Here is an 18,027-nt window from a genome sequence, read left to right as displayed (position 1 = left end):
CCAGATGCCCTTCAATAGATGAATGGATAAAAAAAATGTGGCATTTATACACCATGGAGTATTACACAGCACTAAAAAATGACAAAATCATAGAATTTGCAGGGAAATGGATGGCACTAGAGCAGATTATGCTTTGTGAAGCTAGCCAATCCCTAAAAAACAAATACCAAATGTCTTCTTTGATATAATGAGAGCAACTAAGAACAGAGCAGGGAGGAAGAGCAGGAAGAAAAGATTAACATTAAACAGATACATGAGGTGGGATGGAAAGGGAGAGAAAAGGGAAATTGCATGGTAATGGAGGGAGACCCTCATTGTTATACAAAATTACATATAAGAGGTTGTGAGGGGAATGGGAAAATAAACAAGGAGAAATATGAATTACAGTGGATGGGGTAGAGAGAGAAGATGGGAGGGGAGGGAGGGGGGATGGTAGAGGATAGGAAAGGTAGCAGAATACAACAGTTACTAATAGGGCATTATGTAAAAATGTGGATGTGTAACTGATGTGATTCTGCAATCTGTATTTGGGGTAAAATTGGGAGTTCATAACCAACTTGAATCTAATGTATGAAATATGATATGTCAAGAGCTTTATAATGTTTTGAACAACCAATAAAAAAAAAATTAAAAAAAAAAAAAAAGAAATAGTAGAGCAAATCACTCTGTGTGCTTCAATTAGTGGTTTGTTTATGTAGTCCTGGAAACCCTGCATTGACTGTAGACTTTGCTGAGTTTCTCTGTATTTGACTTTAAATGTAATGAGCCCCTGTTTTGTTTTTTTTTTTTAAGATGGTACCAGAAAATGAATGCATTGGTAGAATACAGTATCATCTTTCTTCTTTCTTAATGTGTACTATGATTTAATAGTCTAGGTAGGTATCCTTTGAGCCGTATTCTTCAATATTCCCAAACCACCCTGGTTGTCCCAGTAGAAGTATACTATGTTGTCTTCCAGTTTGGGCTGTGTTCAGGGAAGTTAGATTCTTTGTTTTATCTTTACCTGCTCTATTGTGATGGCATTCAATTATTCTTATCTGCTGGGTAAAAATTAGTCTACATGGTATCTTTGTGTAAATTAAGGAGTCCTTTCTTGGCAAATTATTTAGAAAAGGACTCCCTCTCTGGGCTAAAAGCCCTTGGCTATACACATTGATGAGAAGATGGCAGTTGTAGATTTAAAAACAAAAAACGAATTCTTCTCTCATCATGTACTCTCACAAAAAGGTACATGACTAAGGCGATTCAGCCCTTGCCCATTTTTGTAGTCAGGTGTGCTTTTTTACTTTGTTTAATTCTGATATGCATCTTTGGTAGCTCTGTTTATTTATTTCTTATATTGAAAACCATGTGCCATGGAATCATTTTACCCTTTCTTTCAGTTTTTCATTCTTAATAATTTTCAGTGTACCGTATAGTTATATTTGTGCTTTGTGATGGCACGGAAGAGAGATTTAAAGGATATTAAAATATGTTAAGTGTTAAATTGGGGGTACCTAATTAACCTGCATTTGTCCTGATACATACTGAAATTGAATCTTAAGGGAGGTAGTAATTATAGCTAACATTTAATGACTATGTGGCTCATTATCTTCTAAGGCCTTTTTCCTCTTTCCTTTATAATTTTAATAGTTTAAAAAATTTATAATAATTATTATTGCATGCTAATTGTATCTTTTAAGGCCTTATATATATTAATTCCTTAACATCTCAACAACCCTGTGAGATAGCTACCATTGTTATTTACAGTTTATAGATAGGGAAGCTGTGTGGCTGTGGGATTTAGTTTGGTTTTGAGCAGGTTTTCAAATACAGACAGTTTGACTTCCAAATGTGATGTTAACCACTGTGCTACACTGCATTTCAGGACTCAGAGAGGCCCATGTTTGTGGGGAGGGCATAGAGAGACAAAAGGTTTTGTGGGAAAAGTGGTAGAAGTTGTGGGAACAACAAAGGAGATAAGATTAAATTACAAAGATAGAGAATATCATCTAGGATAATTCAGAGAGTTCAATGATCATGTCCGTTCTGAGGGAATTGCAGATTCTGTATTTGCTAGTTTACCAGTGTGCCTGAAAGATTGGTGGATGATGAGGCTAGGAGTTGGATGGTTTTGATAAAGACTTTTTGAAGCAAGCCCATGTTTATATTATCCGGAAATCCTCCACTGGCTTGAGGGCAACTATCCATATATCAGTTCCTTTGTTCTACTTTTAGTTCAAAATGAATCCCTACCTTTAGATTCTTTAACATATGTTGTAATGATATAAATAGAACCGGGTGGGGTGGGGACTATAGTAGATGAGATCAAAGACATGTTAGGTCTTCCAGTATGTAGCTTTGAACATCAGTGTAAGGACTTTGCTTTTGCTTGGTAAGGTGAAGAACCCACTTTAGGCTGTTAAACAAAGGAGTGACATAACTTTAGTCTCGAAGGGATCCTTCACTGCCCTGTTGAAAAGAAACTATAATGGGGCAAATGTAGAGAAGGGGGAGACTTATTAGGAAAGAGGCTGTTGAAATCAAAGTGTGAGATGGCTTGGTTCAGTAGACAAGATGATGAGAAATGATTAGAATTTGGATATATTTAAAAGGTAGAGTCAATAGGATATGCTGAGTGGATATGGAGTTTGAAAGGAATTAAAATGATTCCAAGGTTTTGCTTGAAAAGTCCTTGAAAGGTATTGCCATCAGCTCTAATGGAGTTGAGTAGGTGAATTAGTAATTGAGTTTTGATTATGATAAGTTTGAGGTACCTCTTAGGTAATCAAGTTAAAATATCAAATAGGCAGTTGAATGTGAGACTAGACTGGAGATTACAGTTTAATGCTATGAAAGCTTTTATGTATATCTGTCTGTCTGTGATACACATACACATATATGCACAGATGCATGTAAACTTGACATAATTGGTTTACCTCAGTTTTTTCATTAAATATCTTGAACATTTTTACATTGTCCAGAAACACTCTGTATAATGTAATACTTAATGGTCACCTGGTATTCCATTTTGCTTATGTAGTATAATTTGGTTTAATCAATTGTTCTGGTAATATGTAAAAGTCATTTTAACTTTTTAATAAGTGGTAGTAAGTGCCAAGGCAAAGAAGAATTTTAAACAGTTTTAACTGAGTAACAGTTTTTTTCTATTATACTTGTGTGAGGGTATTAAATTTTATGAATTATTAAAAAATTTCCAGAAATAATATTCAAATAGTCATGTGGTTTTTGAGATAAGGCATCAAAACTTTTATATCATATTTTTTCTATCAGTTAAATCTTTTAAAAAAGTTATTTTAAGGTCAAAATAAGCACTTTTTGTGTTTATTGTGTTATTCATAAATGATTTATAGTACTCCTAAATATGTGTGCTTGTTGTCCAAGAATTCTGCAGTCTTCAGCTGATTATTCTGTCATTTTTTAATAATAATCTTTATTGAACAAGTCACAGACTTCTCATTGTACTCTCATCAGTGTAATTATTGCTCATAAATTGTAGTACTTTGAAGAAATCATTAGTTCTTTTGAAATGCCATTTAAAAGGAAATCAACATTTACTTGTTAGAAAAAGGAACAGCTGTGACTGTGAGCTGCAGTTAGTGGCTTTGGAAGTTAGTTGGTTAGCCAATTGTCATAATGAGGTCATTTTTCAAAAGAAGATGAAATCATTTAACATCTTGTTTTAGTCATAGAAGGCTTTTTCTGTACCCAAACATTTTTAAATTGTATATTCTTACTCACTTATTTTCATAGTTATGAATTTTCTATGATGGAATAAAATAATGATGGAACTTTTCAAAGAAGAAAGGTTTTGCAAGTCATATGTTTGGTAAGTTACTTATTTATAAAATAGAACTTTTACAAATCAACAGTAAAAAGGCCAATTAAAAAATGGTCAGAGTAATTCAATAGACATTTTAAATATTTATTTAAAAATGGTCAGTAGACACATAAAAAGATGCTTATCATCAGTAGCCCTCAGGGAAATGCAAATAAAATCCACAGTGATAGGGTACTTGTACCTAATAGGATAACCATAATGAAAGATAGATAACAAAAGTAGATGATAGATGATGTGAATAAATTGGAGCCCTCTTAAGTTGTTGGTGGGAATGTAAGATGGTTCAGCCTCTTTGGAAAATGTTTTGGCAGTTTCTCAAAAGATTAAGCATAGATTTACCATATGACCCAGTAATTCCGCTCCCAATGAAGCAGAATGAGGAGAAATGAAATTATGAAGTCCTCACAAAAATTTGTACAAGGATGTTCTTAGTAGCATTATTCATAATCAAAAAGTAACCTGGTGAGTGGAACCTGTCCAGAATCTAATGAATGGATAATAAGTGTGAAGTTAGCCATATAATGGAATATTATTTGACTTTAAAAAGGAATGAATTGCTGAATATGCTAAAATGTGGAGAGACCCTGGAAACTTGAATTAAAGAAGCCAGTCATAAACTACCACATATTGTATGATGTCATTTGTTTGAGATGTGTAGAATAGGGTAATCTATAGAAACAATATGGATTTAGAACTGGAGGAGCCAGTGAGTAGGTCAGAATAAGGCAGTGACTGTGAAGGTACAATGTTTATTTTGTGGGTGATGAAAATGTTCTGGAAATTATATTGTGTTGTTAGTTGCAAAACTCTATGAATATGCTAAAAAATGTTAAATGGTACAATTTTTAAAAAAATTATTCTTTCTAGGTATCCATGGCAGTAAATTGTATTTTGACTCTTTTACATACATAGAACGAGTGTAACTTGTTCTAATTAGGATCCTAATACACTGGTCATGTATTCATATATAAGAATAGGAAAGATATGTCTGATTCATTCTACTGTCTTTTCTCTTTGTCTTCCTGTCCCCTCTCCTTACCCTACATTCCCTTTTGTCTAGTCTAGTGAACTTTTAATTTTAACCCCCTTCTCTTGTTGGGTGTTAGCATCCACATATCAGAGAGAACATTCTGTCTTTGTTTTTTTGGGACTGGCTTATTTCACTTAGCATGATATTCTCCAGTTCCATCCATTTACTGGCAAATGCCATAATTACATTTTTCTTTTTGGCTGAGTAATATTCCATTGTGTATGTATATCATATTTTCTTTATCCATTCATCTGTTGTAGAGCGCCTAGATTGGTTCCATAGTGTGAGAATGGCACAGTTCAAGTGATAGATTGTGTGGTATATCTCAGTAAAGTTAAAAAATGATCAAAGACTCTGTCCCCTTAAAATCTGTCTAGTATAGCAGGCAAATGTACATATCTTAATGATTTTATTTCTCTTTGATTGTAAGTTTGGAAATCAAGGCTTTTGACTATGTGGAAGGAGAACTAATTTTATATTGTTGATATTTGAACATTGTTATCAAAACAATCTACCTGCTTTTTGCTATTGCTACATAGGAAATCACACCATGGTGGGAATAATTATTTGTATGTGAGTTGTCGGCCTCTGCTGCTCTTTGCAGATGTGTAGGTAGCCGGATTGATTATACTCTACATGACTTTCATCGTTTTTTTTTTTTTTTTTTTGGATTAAGGAGCTTCCCTAAGGGCATAGTATTGTTTTTGGCATTGCCTATGGTCTCTGGAGGTCCTTTTAAATCCTTTTAAGGCTTGTGCTTTTCACTGGCACAGTTTGTCACTTCTGCCTATTTATCATTGTCAAATAAGTCATGTAGTCAAATTAAAATTAAGAGGTAGAGAAGTACAGTTCGCATTTGTCATGTAAATAGTATTTTAAAAGTACTATTTTCCAGTTTAAATTCATGAATATTTTCAAAAAATTATTTTTCAGGTGCATGATCTTTATTTCTTCTTGTTTTGGAATGTACAATATCATTTAAATGAAATGATATCTTGCCTTAAAGTATCCATTATTTATGTTGTTTGTAAATTGTTTGCTCTCTTTCCTTTTAACTTTAAATTTTTATGTTAATATCTAGCACTTGATATTGTAATGTAATTCTTTCAAGAATAACTACTAAACCTGTATTGAATTTTTCCATTGTTCTTCTCTCTTGCTGTTGCTCTTAATTTTTATTTTTTTATTTTTTAAATCAGTAAGCCTTATATGCTTCCAAAGCTAGTATTGATTGCGTTCAATTCAGGCCAGTGTATCTTTTCCACATTTCGTTTTTTAATTCAAAATAAAATATGATAAAGTGCTCTGTAACACAAGAAACTTTACTAGAAATTTAATATGAAACAATTCTTTTTTGAAGAAGAATTCTATGAAGAAAAGAGGTTTGACATATAGTTTGGCAAAAGGCATGAATAAGTTGATATTTTGTCTTTGGGCGGGGGGTACTGGGGATTGAACTCAGGGGCACTTGACCACTGAGCCACACCCCCAGCCCTATTTTGTATTTTTTGTTTTAGAGACAGGGTCTCACTGAGTTGCTTATTATAAGCACCTTGCTCTTGCTGAGGCTGGCTTTGAACTTGTGGTCCTCCTCTCAGCCTCCCGAGCCTCTGATATTATAGGTGAGAGCTGCTGCACCCGGATGAATAAGTTGATTTTTGATCACATTTTGGTAGATAAATTTTAATGTATTTTCATTTCAAATATTCATTATTTTGATTCTTGAAGTGTGGTTCCATTTTTAAAATATCTTTCAAGAAATTAATTGATGAAACATTATTCTTGCATGTATAATATATTTAGAACCTCTATTCAAAGAAATGGTATAATTTTGTTAGGTTGCTTCAGGGAGCATACTAATTTTGTGTGGTTCTTTCTTGCCTCTGTAATATCCTTTGTATTTTTTCTGATTTGTTTCTACACACAATTAGGAATAACTCTACATTGCTGTTCCTTGTATATTTATGGATTTCTCCAAAGTGCTAAGTTTTAATGTTTGATGCTCAATATGTAGTTCTTTTTTGCTTACCTCAAAGTTGTGATGGTAAGACTGTATCCTAGGGGGTGTAAGGTTTAAAAATTATGAAAAATCTCTTAAGACCTAATCCAACTGAAGTCCTGCAAAGTATTATTGCATTAGCTAAAACAATTGGTAGTTGATGCTATTTGACAGGACCCAGTTCAGTTTCAATATTCTGTACCTGGATAGCTTAGACAAAGTGTAAGGTTTTTTTGGTAACATAAAAAAATAGAATTGAATATTTATTTATTTTTCTTCCCCCCCCCCATTTCCTTTTTTCTGTTTTATTGATCTCCCTTCTATTTTTTAAAAATTTGTTCTAATTAGCTATACATGGCAGTAGAATGCATTTTGACACAATGTACACAAATGAACAGAACTTATTCCTTTGGCTATACATGATGCAGAGTCACATCAGTAGTGTAATCATACATATATATAAGGTAATAATGTGTGTCTCATTCTGTGGTCCTTCCCATCCCTATAGGCCACCCCTCCCCTAACTCCCCTCTGAGAATTGAACATTTATATGGAAAGAAAGAAAGAAGTACAAGGTCTTTCTTAAGAATCTTTGTCATGTTTCCTATGGTTTATTTCACTAAAATTAAGGTTTGTTTAAAATAAACTGATAATGTTAAGTCACCTTTTTGTCAGTACTTTTTATTGTATGTATTTGATCCACTTCCCAAATCATTTCTTTAATAAGATTCAAAATTCTGTTGAGGAAATTCTCTGGACTTGAAATAATTATATTTATGTGAAGGAAAACAATAAAAATCCTAGCTGTTCTTTTCTCACGAACCACTTCATAGGGGAAATTTCAGTTCAAATCTAATTGATTTTTTTTCTTTCCATTAGGTAAGTATACTCTATTTACATTTATTTTTCTGACATGGGTGGTCTTCTCTCACATAAAATTTTTCTTTTTCTTTTATAATGGTTCTTGTGTTCTCTAAATTTTTGCCTATCTTCTTCTTTCCTCTCTTTTTTGTCCTTTCTCTTCTTCATCATCTTTTCTCCCTCCCTCTGTTTCTTCCTTGCTTGCAAATACTATAAGAGTCAGGCTTCTGTTAGGCATTGTACTAAAAGCCTCACAGATAGTGGTTTAAACAAGTGTTTTTTAATTTTTTTAACCCCTCCCCCACTTATTGTAAGAGCAGGATGGATAGTTCAGGGTTGTTGTGACTTTCAAGACACTTGCTTTCTTTTGTGTTCTTCTTGTCTATCAGTATGCTTTCTTTCTAACAGTTGGCACTACCATTAGTTTTATCCAACCTCCACTGTACTTTCTTATGCTTACCATTATCTTTTGTTTGCTTGTTTCAGAATGACTTTATTGAGATATAATTTAAATATCATAAAATTCATCCACTGTAAGTGCAAACTTCAGTGACTTTTAGTAAATGTAGAGAGTTTAGCAATTATTATCCAAATTCAATTTTAGAATGTTTTCCTCACACCAAAATAGTCATGTCAGCCATTTGTAGTCCAGCTTTGATCCCATCACAAGTCCCAGTTGATCATTGATCCTCTTTCTGTTTTTCATAATCTCGCATTGCCTTTAAAGTTTGGTTAGCTCACTTTTGAGTTAGTAACATTTTTACCCATTGCTGATGGATTTGTTTGTGGGCTAGAGATCATTTCATGTTATGGTTGTGTTAAAAATTTCCCTTGTCTTTTACTACTTTTGTGGTATCTCATGTCTTTTCTGTGTATGTGTATACACACTATAGAATACTGATGTGTAGATGACTGTACCCATGTTGGTCTCTATTGTACTTGTACCCAACCCCTCCTCCATCTAGGGGATGTGAAAGGCTCATCAGCCCTTGTTTGGCTATTCTTTTGTTAAACCCTTGGCTAATCTGCCTGTTTAGTGCTCCATACCTAGTGAGCCCACTTTAACACCAGCTGCTGGTTATCATAGCTTCTTCTTCTCTAGTTGAATTACTGTGCTGATAGAACTTTGAGTGATGAAATCATTCCTGGGCTGAATTCTTCATACTCATGCTGTTTTTTTTTTAATTTAACATTTTTTCATGAATATATGCTTCTCAGTTTGTTGTGTTTTCTTGCTTAATTTCCACAGATGTTCATTTTCAAAGTTTTTCCAGGTTTGTAAGTGTATTTGTTGCTCTCCTTACTGTGTCATGCCCAAAGTGTATTCCTAGCCCTATTGTCTCTTGCCTGTTCCCCCACTTATGTGGCCTCAAGCCTCCACTAGTATCCTAGTTTCCGTCCTTGCTCTCCCTATATTCTGTTATGCATGTAGCCACTGAAGTTTAAAAAAAAAAAGTATTTTTTTTTTTGGGTTCTGGGGAATTAATTGAGGACCTCACACTTGTTAAGCAAGAGCTCTATCACTGAACTATATCCCCAGCCCTTTTTATGTTAATCTGAGACAGGTTCTAGCTCAGTTGCTCAGACTAGCCTCCAACTTGTGATCCTTTTGCTCAGCCTCTCTAGAGTAGTTGGGATTATAGGTGTGTGCCACTGCCCCTGACTTAGAGTAAAACTTTAAAAACAAAAATCAGATCATGGATTTTTTTTTTTATTGTTGTTGCTTAAAACCTTAGTGGTTTCCTATTTCGTTCATAGTAGAAGCAAGAAAGATTTATGAAGGCCATTGTAGTCTTCCATGATCATTCTCCTTTATCTTTCTGATCTTTTCTCTCCTATTTATCCCCTCTTACTATATTAGTTTCTTTGAATTTCCTCTGAAATGTCAAGGATATGCCTATGCTAGCTCTCCTGCATTTATTCCTTTCTCTATCTGGAATATTGTTCTTTTAAATTCACATAACCCATATCCTCAGTACCTTGAGCCTGTGCTGAAATGTGAAGGCTTCTTAGTGAAGCCTTCTCTCATTACCTTATAATACCTCAAGTTCACAAACAATATTTCCCCTTAAATACACCAAATGTCACTAATTTTCCCCTAGCATTTTATATTGTAGATATGTATTGACTCATTATCTGTCTACTTCATTCTGATACGAACTTCACTAAGATAGGTTTTTCTTTTTCTTTTTGGTACTGTCTATCTTCAGGGCCGCAACTGTGCTTTTCATAAAATAGGCCATTATTAGATACTTACTGGATGAATGAATGGGCACAAGACTTTTCCTTTTAGGTAGACAGTGTTTAGGACTATTGGTAAGACATGGCTGGCCCTTTATAGATTAGGTGCTGATTCAGTGGGAGTTAAGTAGGATGCACTAACTACAATGGGAGGAGTTTATGCATAATGTGTGTTCAAGTAGGACTCTTGTGCTGGTTTAATTTAGCTTGCAGAAGTCCAGAAATATTTCACTGAGGAAGAGACCTTTGAAGTAAGCAAAGAAGTCTACTGAATGGTAAAAGAAGAATTTTGAAAGTATCCATTCTGTTCTTTTCCAAGCAAATCAGGAAAGAGAGCTTCATGAGATAATAGTTTTATCAAGGAGGAAATAAAAATCTATTTAGAAATCCTCTTCAACTGTCAGTGTATTACACATTCTACCTAAGACAGTCAAGTGCAGACCTGTTGAGAGAAAGCAAGCTGGGAACATGCTTCAGTATTTCAGAATGTCTGCCTTTTGAAAATTGGGTTAATTGTAGAGTCATTAACTGTGAGGGAAATCCACAGGGTGATGCATATATATGGGAATACTATTTACTTAGTTATTGTATTCTTGACTTGGAATGCTTATGTAAGGCTTTTGCTACTGTGTTTAACATTTCTCACTTTTCTCTTTTCTTTGAGTTCAAATTTTTGTTAATGATACTATTTTTAATTCTTTGAGACTTTGAACATCCTATAAGGCTTCTTCTTTGCTTTGCTTAGACTGGTTTTCAGTGTAGTGCTTGAGGTCTCAAAGGGAGAGAGAAGTGCTTTGCTTAACTCAGGCTAAATTCACATCCCAGATAAGACTTTTTTTTTTGGTAATAAACACGTGAAGATATCTGGAGACTGCTTTGATATTGTTAAACTCATTGAGCCTGTGTGCATCCAAGGGAGCACTGATTGTCACCCATTTCATATGTTGTTATCTTTGTTTATTTCATTAGAGAGAAATAGAGATAGCTGCAGGAGGGAAAAACATTGGTTGTTTAATCTCCTATGTGGAAACAGAAGAACTCCAAATGTTATATTCTGGAAAATTATATCTTAATTTGCAAACTTCTTTTCAGTTTACGAACTAAGTATGTACCTATCTAATTTGATTCTTAATCAAATTCTTATCAAAACTTTATGAGGCATGCGTATCAGTATATAGTAATAAATACATTTTATAGATTTAAAAAGCTGAATCTAAAAAAAAGATTAGTGATTTGTCTATTGTGTTTCTGCTATTAAAGAAGAAGCCTTGAATCCACTCTCTGGCCTTTTGATTTTAAATAAGTTTAGGTGCGAACAGATAATACTTTAGCCCCAAACTCAAAAGCAAAAGTAAAAAGAATAAATAAGAGTGCTAAAAAGTAGGATTATCTCTAGTTACTTTTCAGTGAAAACTGTTACTGATACTGTTTTTTTTTTTAAATTCACAAACAACCTGCTTATTAAGGACGGAAAAAAAAATAAAACAGATAAATGCTACATATTGTGTGATCTACCTCACTATCATGTCTACCTCTGAGCTCACTGTCTAGTTCAGAAACAGACATATAAACAAAATGTAATATGGCATGAGTAATGACTTAATTGAGATATGATAGCTTATATTTATATATGCTATTTTTATTATAGTTAGAACATGTCAGTATTTTGTTCCCATACACCTCTCTTGTTTTATCTTTCACTATTCCTAACATGTATTCTTTGCTTCAGTTAGCAAAATTATTTTGTTGTTTTGATAATTAATCTCTTTCATTTTTTTTCCAGTGCCTTTACATTCCCCTAATGCTGGGGTTCCATTTTTCTGCTTGTAATAGCATGTCTTTCAGTTACTAGTATTTTTTTATGCCCTGTTGTACTGTAGGGCTTTTCAGGCTTAAGAAGGAATCATTTTTGACTTTGAATCCTCAGTACTTGGCCAGTGGTAAGTTTTAGTAAAAGTTTATTGGCTAAATTGAATTGTCTTAACTATAGCTTCATAACATTCTTTTGAGTTCATATTACTATTCTGAATTTACATATAAGGTAATGACTGTGATATTGAGTTAGTTATTTAAATTCTCACAGTTGGCAAGTGTTAGAGCCAGAATTCCATCTGTATTCTTGTGCTTTACCTGAGAGATATACCATTGATGACTCTTCAGCAAAGTAAAGGTGACAGATTGTGCTGGTTTAATTTATCCTGTAAGTACTTGACTCGCTTATCAGAGAGTAATGGAGAAAGTAAACAAAAGTCTTGAAATCATTACAAGTTTGCAATGGAGTGAATTTTTTCCACTGGAAATTAAATATTTCTAGGTCCCTAATTTTGACTTAATGATGTCTTAGCAATTCAAGGTTTTTTTCCCCCCCTATTTATTTATTTATTTATTTATTTTAAAAATTCAACTTAGTAGTACATGGAGAGCAGAATAACGTTTCAAATCATCTTACACAAATGGAGTATAACATTTCGATTATCTGGGTGTACATGATGTAGAGTTACCATTTGTGTAATCATACATGTACCTGGGGTAATGATGTCCATCTCATTTCACCATCTATCCTATTCCCATGATCCATCTCTTCCACACTCTCCCCTTTGCCCAATTCAAAGCTCCTCCATTCTTCCCGTGCCTGTCCCCTTTCCGCATTATGGATCATCATCCACTTATCAGAGAAAACATTTTTGAAGATTGGCTTACTTTGCTTAGTATGATGTTCTCCAACTCCATTCATTTACCTGCAAATGCCATGATTTTATTTTTTTTTAAATGACAAGTAATATTCCATTGTGTGTGTGTGTGTGTATATGTATATATATAGATAGATAGATATATACATACATACATACATACCACAGTTTCTTTATTCATTCATTCATTGATGGGCATCTAGGTTGGTTCTACGATTTAGCTATTGTGAATTCAACTGCTATAAACACCTATGTGCCTGTGTCACTATAGTATGCTGGTTTTAAATTCTTTGGGAATAGACTTGAGGAGTGGGGTACCTAGGTCAAATGGTGGTTCCATTCCAAGTTTTCTAAGGAATCTCTGTACTGCTTTCCAAAGTGGTTGCACCAATTTGCAGTCCCACCAGCAATGTATGAATGCACCTTTACCCCACATCTTGCCAACACTTATTATTGCTTTTATTCTTGATAACTGCTATTCTGACTGGAGTGAGATGAAATCTTAGTTTTGATGTGCATTTCTCTAATTACTAAAGATGAGCATTTTTTCATATATTTGTTGATTGCTTATGTATCTTTTTGTGAGATGTGTCTGTTCAGTGCCTTAGCCCATTTATTGATTGGGTTATTTGTTTTTTTTGAAGTTAAGTTTTTTTTTTTTTTTTAGTTCTTTATATATCCTGGAGATTAGTGTGTTTTCTGATGTATGTGTGGTAAAGATATTCTTCCATTCTATAGGCTCTCTCTTTACATTACTGATTGTTTCTTTTGCTGAGAAGAAGCTTTTCAGTTTAAAGATTTGGGCCTACTTTTTCTTCTATTAGGTGCAGGATCTCTGGTCTAATTCCTAGGTACTCGATCCACTTTGAGTTGAGTTTTAGGCAGGGTGAGAGATAGAGGTTTAATTTCATTTTGTTGCATATAGATTTCCAGTTTTCCCAGCACCATTTGTTGAAGAGGCTATCTTTTCCCTAGTGTATGGTTTTGGTGCCTTTGTGTAGTATGAGATAACTGTATGTATGTGGGTTGGTCTCTGTATCTTCCATTGTGTACCATTGGTCTATACATTCTATTTTGATGCCAATGCCATGCTGTTTTTGTTACTGTTGTTCTGTTGTATAGTTTAAGGTCTGGTATTGTAATGCCTCCTGCTTCACTTTTCTTGCTAAGGGTTGCTTTGACAATTCTGAGTCTTTTGTTTTCCAAATGAATTTCATGATTGCCTTTTCTAGTTTATGAAGAATGTCATTGGGATTTTAATAGGAATTGCAATAAATCTCTATAATGCTTTTTGTAATATGGCCATTTTGACAATATTAATTCTGCCTCTCTAAGAGTATTGGTGATCTTTCCAACTTCTAAGGTCTTCGTCAATTTCCTTCTTTAGTGTTCTGTAGTTTTCATTGTAGAGGTATTTCACATCTTTTGTTGGATTGATTCCCAAGTGTTATATTTTATTTTTTAAATTGTTGTTAAACCTTTTATTTATTTATTTATATGTTGTGCTGAGAATTAAACCCAGTGCCTCACACATGCCAGGCAAGTGCACTACCACTGAGCCCCAGCCCCAGCCCCAGTATTTTATTTTATTTTTTGAGACTATGTTGAATGGGGTAGTTTTCCCAATTTCTCTTTCATTGGATTCATCACTTATATATAGAAATGCATTTGAATTATGGATATTGATTTTTATATCCTGCTAGTTTGCTGAATTCATTTATTTGTTCTAGAAGTCTTCTGGTGGAATTTTTTGGATTTTCCAAATATAGAATCATATTGTTGACAAATAGTGATAGTTTGAGTTCCTGTTTTCCTATGTGTATCCCTGTAATTTCTTTTGTCTCTCTGATTGCTTTGGCTAGAGTTTCAAGGACTATGTTGAATAGAAGTGGTGAAAGAGGCTTTTGTTGCCATATTTGGTTGGGGCAGGTCTTAGATCTGATCTCCATCTGGACAGGTACCTGGTATCCAATGCTCCCCCCCCTACCCAGCAGCTATAACCACCCAACAGTGATCACCCAACACAAAAAAAGCAGTCAGTTGGGCATGTGTTCAGTGCGACCAGGGTGCCGCCCACCTGATGTGAGCCTTAGTGTGAGAGGTCCCACAGTTGGAAACTGCTAAGTGAGAGGGAGATGGGTCTAAAATTTGGAGCCTAACAGAGAAACCAGGAACTGGGAAATCTCCAGGCAAGAGAGAGAGAGATAATACCAGATGCTCAAGTCAGAGGAGCAGTCCCAAAAAGAGACCCATGAAGTGCAGTCTCCCTGCAGGGTCTGGCGGGTGGCACTCCCCGCTTCCAGACGCCCTACACCAGGACCAGTCTTCCCACCCTGGTTTCCTAACCCATCCTGAGGGCAGAGACACCAGCTTAAAACATTCAACCCCACCTACTGGATGAGCAGAGAAACAGAAAAGATACGGATCTCTAAAACTAGCAACAACCCAGGTTTCTTCTTTTGAGTATTTTTTTTCTTTTTCTTTTTTCTCTTTCTTTTCTACACCTCTATTCTTCCAGCCCTCACATCCTTAACATATGTGAAACCAAGAACTTAGCATGAAATAGGATTTTGAGGACTGAGTCATCTGAATAATATAATATAGAGAAGTTGTATATGCCCTTTTTTCTCCTTTCATTTTTGTTTTCCCCTCCAAATTTTACTATTTTAACATCCTGTATTTTTAAAAGTTTTTTAAAAATTTATTATTATTATTTTAATATTTTTTAGGTGCAGATGGGCATAACACAATGCCTTTATTTTTATGTAGTGCTGAGAATTGAACCCGGGTCCCGCCCATGGTAGGCGAGCGCTCTACCGCTGAGCCACAATCCCAGCCCTAACATCCTGTATTTTTCTAAATATATATGTGTGTTTGTACTCTATTGTTTTCTCATGTACTTGTCTACCCTAAATTACTTCCTGTCTATTCTTTTGCTACTAACCCTCTTCATTAGATTTCTCTTTCACATTTCCTAAGATGTATTAACTCTATATCCTCACATCCTTTCTCCTCAGCATATTGTTCTAGCCCCCACTCCCAGTTCATTGTCCACCTTCAGAAACTGTAAACATTTTTACAAAACTACTGATTGTATTTTAGATAATAATTGAATCCAACGTTTCTGTACATTGAAACAAAACTGTAAACATTCTTAATAATAACAAATTGTTAATAAGTGTTTATCACTATATATTGTTGATATATCGGGATCTGTTAACATTGTCTTTCCCCACAAAGGAGGGATCTTGGAATCCTACAAGAGCACTATAAATCTATAGGGTAAAAACAATAACATCCCAGACCCACAGAGATGGAAAGGAAGACACACGAGCAACTTGAAAAGACAAGGGAAGAAAGTACCACACACAAATCAAGACACCACATCATTACAATCATTGGCAGTCACAGCAGAAAAATTACAGAGAAAGACTTCAGGATATACATGGTTAAAATGTTCTGTGAATTCAAGGAAGATACAAGAGAGCAAATACAAGCAGTGAAAGATTATTTCAACAAGGAGCTACATAAACAAATCTAGGCAGTGAAAGATGACCTCAACAGGGAGATACAGATTCTAAAAAAACAACAAAAAAACAAAAAAACAAACAGAAATCCTTGAAATGAAAGAAACAATAAATCAAATTAAAAGCTCAAATGAAAGTATCACCAACAGAGTAAACCACTGGTAAGATAGGACATCAGACAATGAAGATAAAATATATAACTTGCGAAGAACATAGAGCACACAGTGGTAATGGTACAAAACCAGGAGCAGAACATTCAAGAAATATGGGATAGAATAAAAAGAACAAACTTAAGAGTTTTTGGGATAGAGGAAGGCATAGAGGTCAAACCCAAAGGAATGAACAATGTATTCAATGAAATAATATTGGAAAACTTTCCAAACATTAAGAATGAATTGGAAATCCAAAAGAAAGAAGCCTACAGGACGCCGAATGTACAAAATCACAATAGATCCACACCAAGACACATTATAATAAAAATGCTCAACATACAGAATCAGGAGAGAATTTTAAAAGCCATGATAGAAAGGAATCAGATTACATATAGGGGAAACCAATTAGCATAACGGCAGATTTTTCAACATAGATCCTGAAAGCTAGAAGATCCTGGAACAACATATATTAAGCTCTGAAAGAAAATGGGTGCCACCCAAGTATCTTCTCTCCAGCAAAAGTAAGCTTTAAATTTGAAGAGGAAATAAAAGCATTCCATGATAAACAAAAGTTAAAAGAATTTATAGCTAGAAAAGCAACACTATAAAACATCCTTGGTAAAGTATTCCATGAAGAGGAAACGAAAAACATCATGAAAATTAGTAGAGGGAGATAGTATCCTAAAGGAAAATCTAATCAAAGAAGAAAATCAAGTCAAGTTAAATAACAAAAATAAACAAATATGGCAGAAAATACAAACCATGTCTCAATAATAACCTTGAATGTTAATGGCTTAAACTCATCAATCAAAATACATAGGCTAGCAGAGTGGATTTTAAAAAAAGACCCAACAATATGCTGCCTACAGGATACTCATCTGGTACACAGACTGAAGGTGAAAGGTTGGGAAAAATTATGAACTGTGGAAGCAAGTAGGGGTTTCCATCCTCGTATCAAATAAAGTAGACTTCAAGCCAAAGTTAACCAAAAGGGATGAAGATGAACATTACATACTGCTCAAGGGAATCATACACCAACAAGACATAAGAATTATAAATATATATGCCCCCAAACACTGGTATAGCTGTGTTCATCATACAAATTCTTCTCAATTTCAAGAGTCATATTGACCACAACACAATAATGTTGGATGACTTTAACACACCTCTCTTACCACTGGATAGATCTTCCAAACCTAAGTTGAATAAAGAAACTATAGAACTCAATAATACAATCAATAACTTAGACTTAACTGACATATATAGAATATTTCAACCTGCATTAAACAGATACACTTTATTCTCAGCAGCACATGGATCTTTCTCTAAAACAGACCATATAATACGCCACAAAATAACTCTTAGCAAATACAAAAAAGTAGAGATACTACCGTGCATTTTATCAGATCATAATAGAATGAAATTTGAAATCAACGACAAAAAATAAAAATTTCTCCAACACCTGGACACTAAACAATATTGAATGAACATAGACACAAAGGAGAACATAGACATAAAGGAGAACATAGACGCAACGTATCTAAATCTCTGGGACACTATGATAGCAGTACTAGGAGGAAAGTTGATTGCATGGAGTTCATTCCTTCAAAGAAGAGAACGTCAACAAATAAATGACCTCACATTACATCACAAAGCCCTAGAAAAAGAACAAATCATCAGCAAAAG

At 34.3% G+C, this 18,027-nt stretch overlaps 1 protein-coding gene across 3 annotated transcripts in view; it reads left to right on the top strand.

Moving 5' to 3' along the window:
• The window catches only part of Supt3h (SPT3 homolog, SAGA and STAGA complex component), a 460,033-nt gene that overhangs the window by 81,941 nt on the left and 360,065 nt on the right, over positions 1-18,027 (top strand). The window contains exon 1 of one of the 3 annotated variants that reach the window (XM_015487372.2): positions 3,811-3,829. The exons of the other annotated variants lie outside the window; for them this stretch is intronic. The gene's annotated coding sequence lies outside the window, so the exon portion shown is untranslated. Of the gene's footprint in view, positions 1-3,810; positions 3,830-18,027 lie in introns of those variants that run through there. 3 annotated transcript variants of the gene reach the window in all.

This window comes from Marmota marmota, unplaced genomic scaffold (genome assembly GCF_001458135.2).
Source record: "Marmota marmota marmota unplaced genomic scaffold, marMar, whole genome shotgun sequence".
NCBI classification, from domain to species: Eukaryota; Metazoa; Chordata; class Mammalia; order Rodentia; family Sciuridae; genus Marmota; species Marmota marmota.
This window is presented reverse-complemented; position numbering and strand designations above follow the sequence as displayed.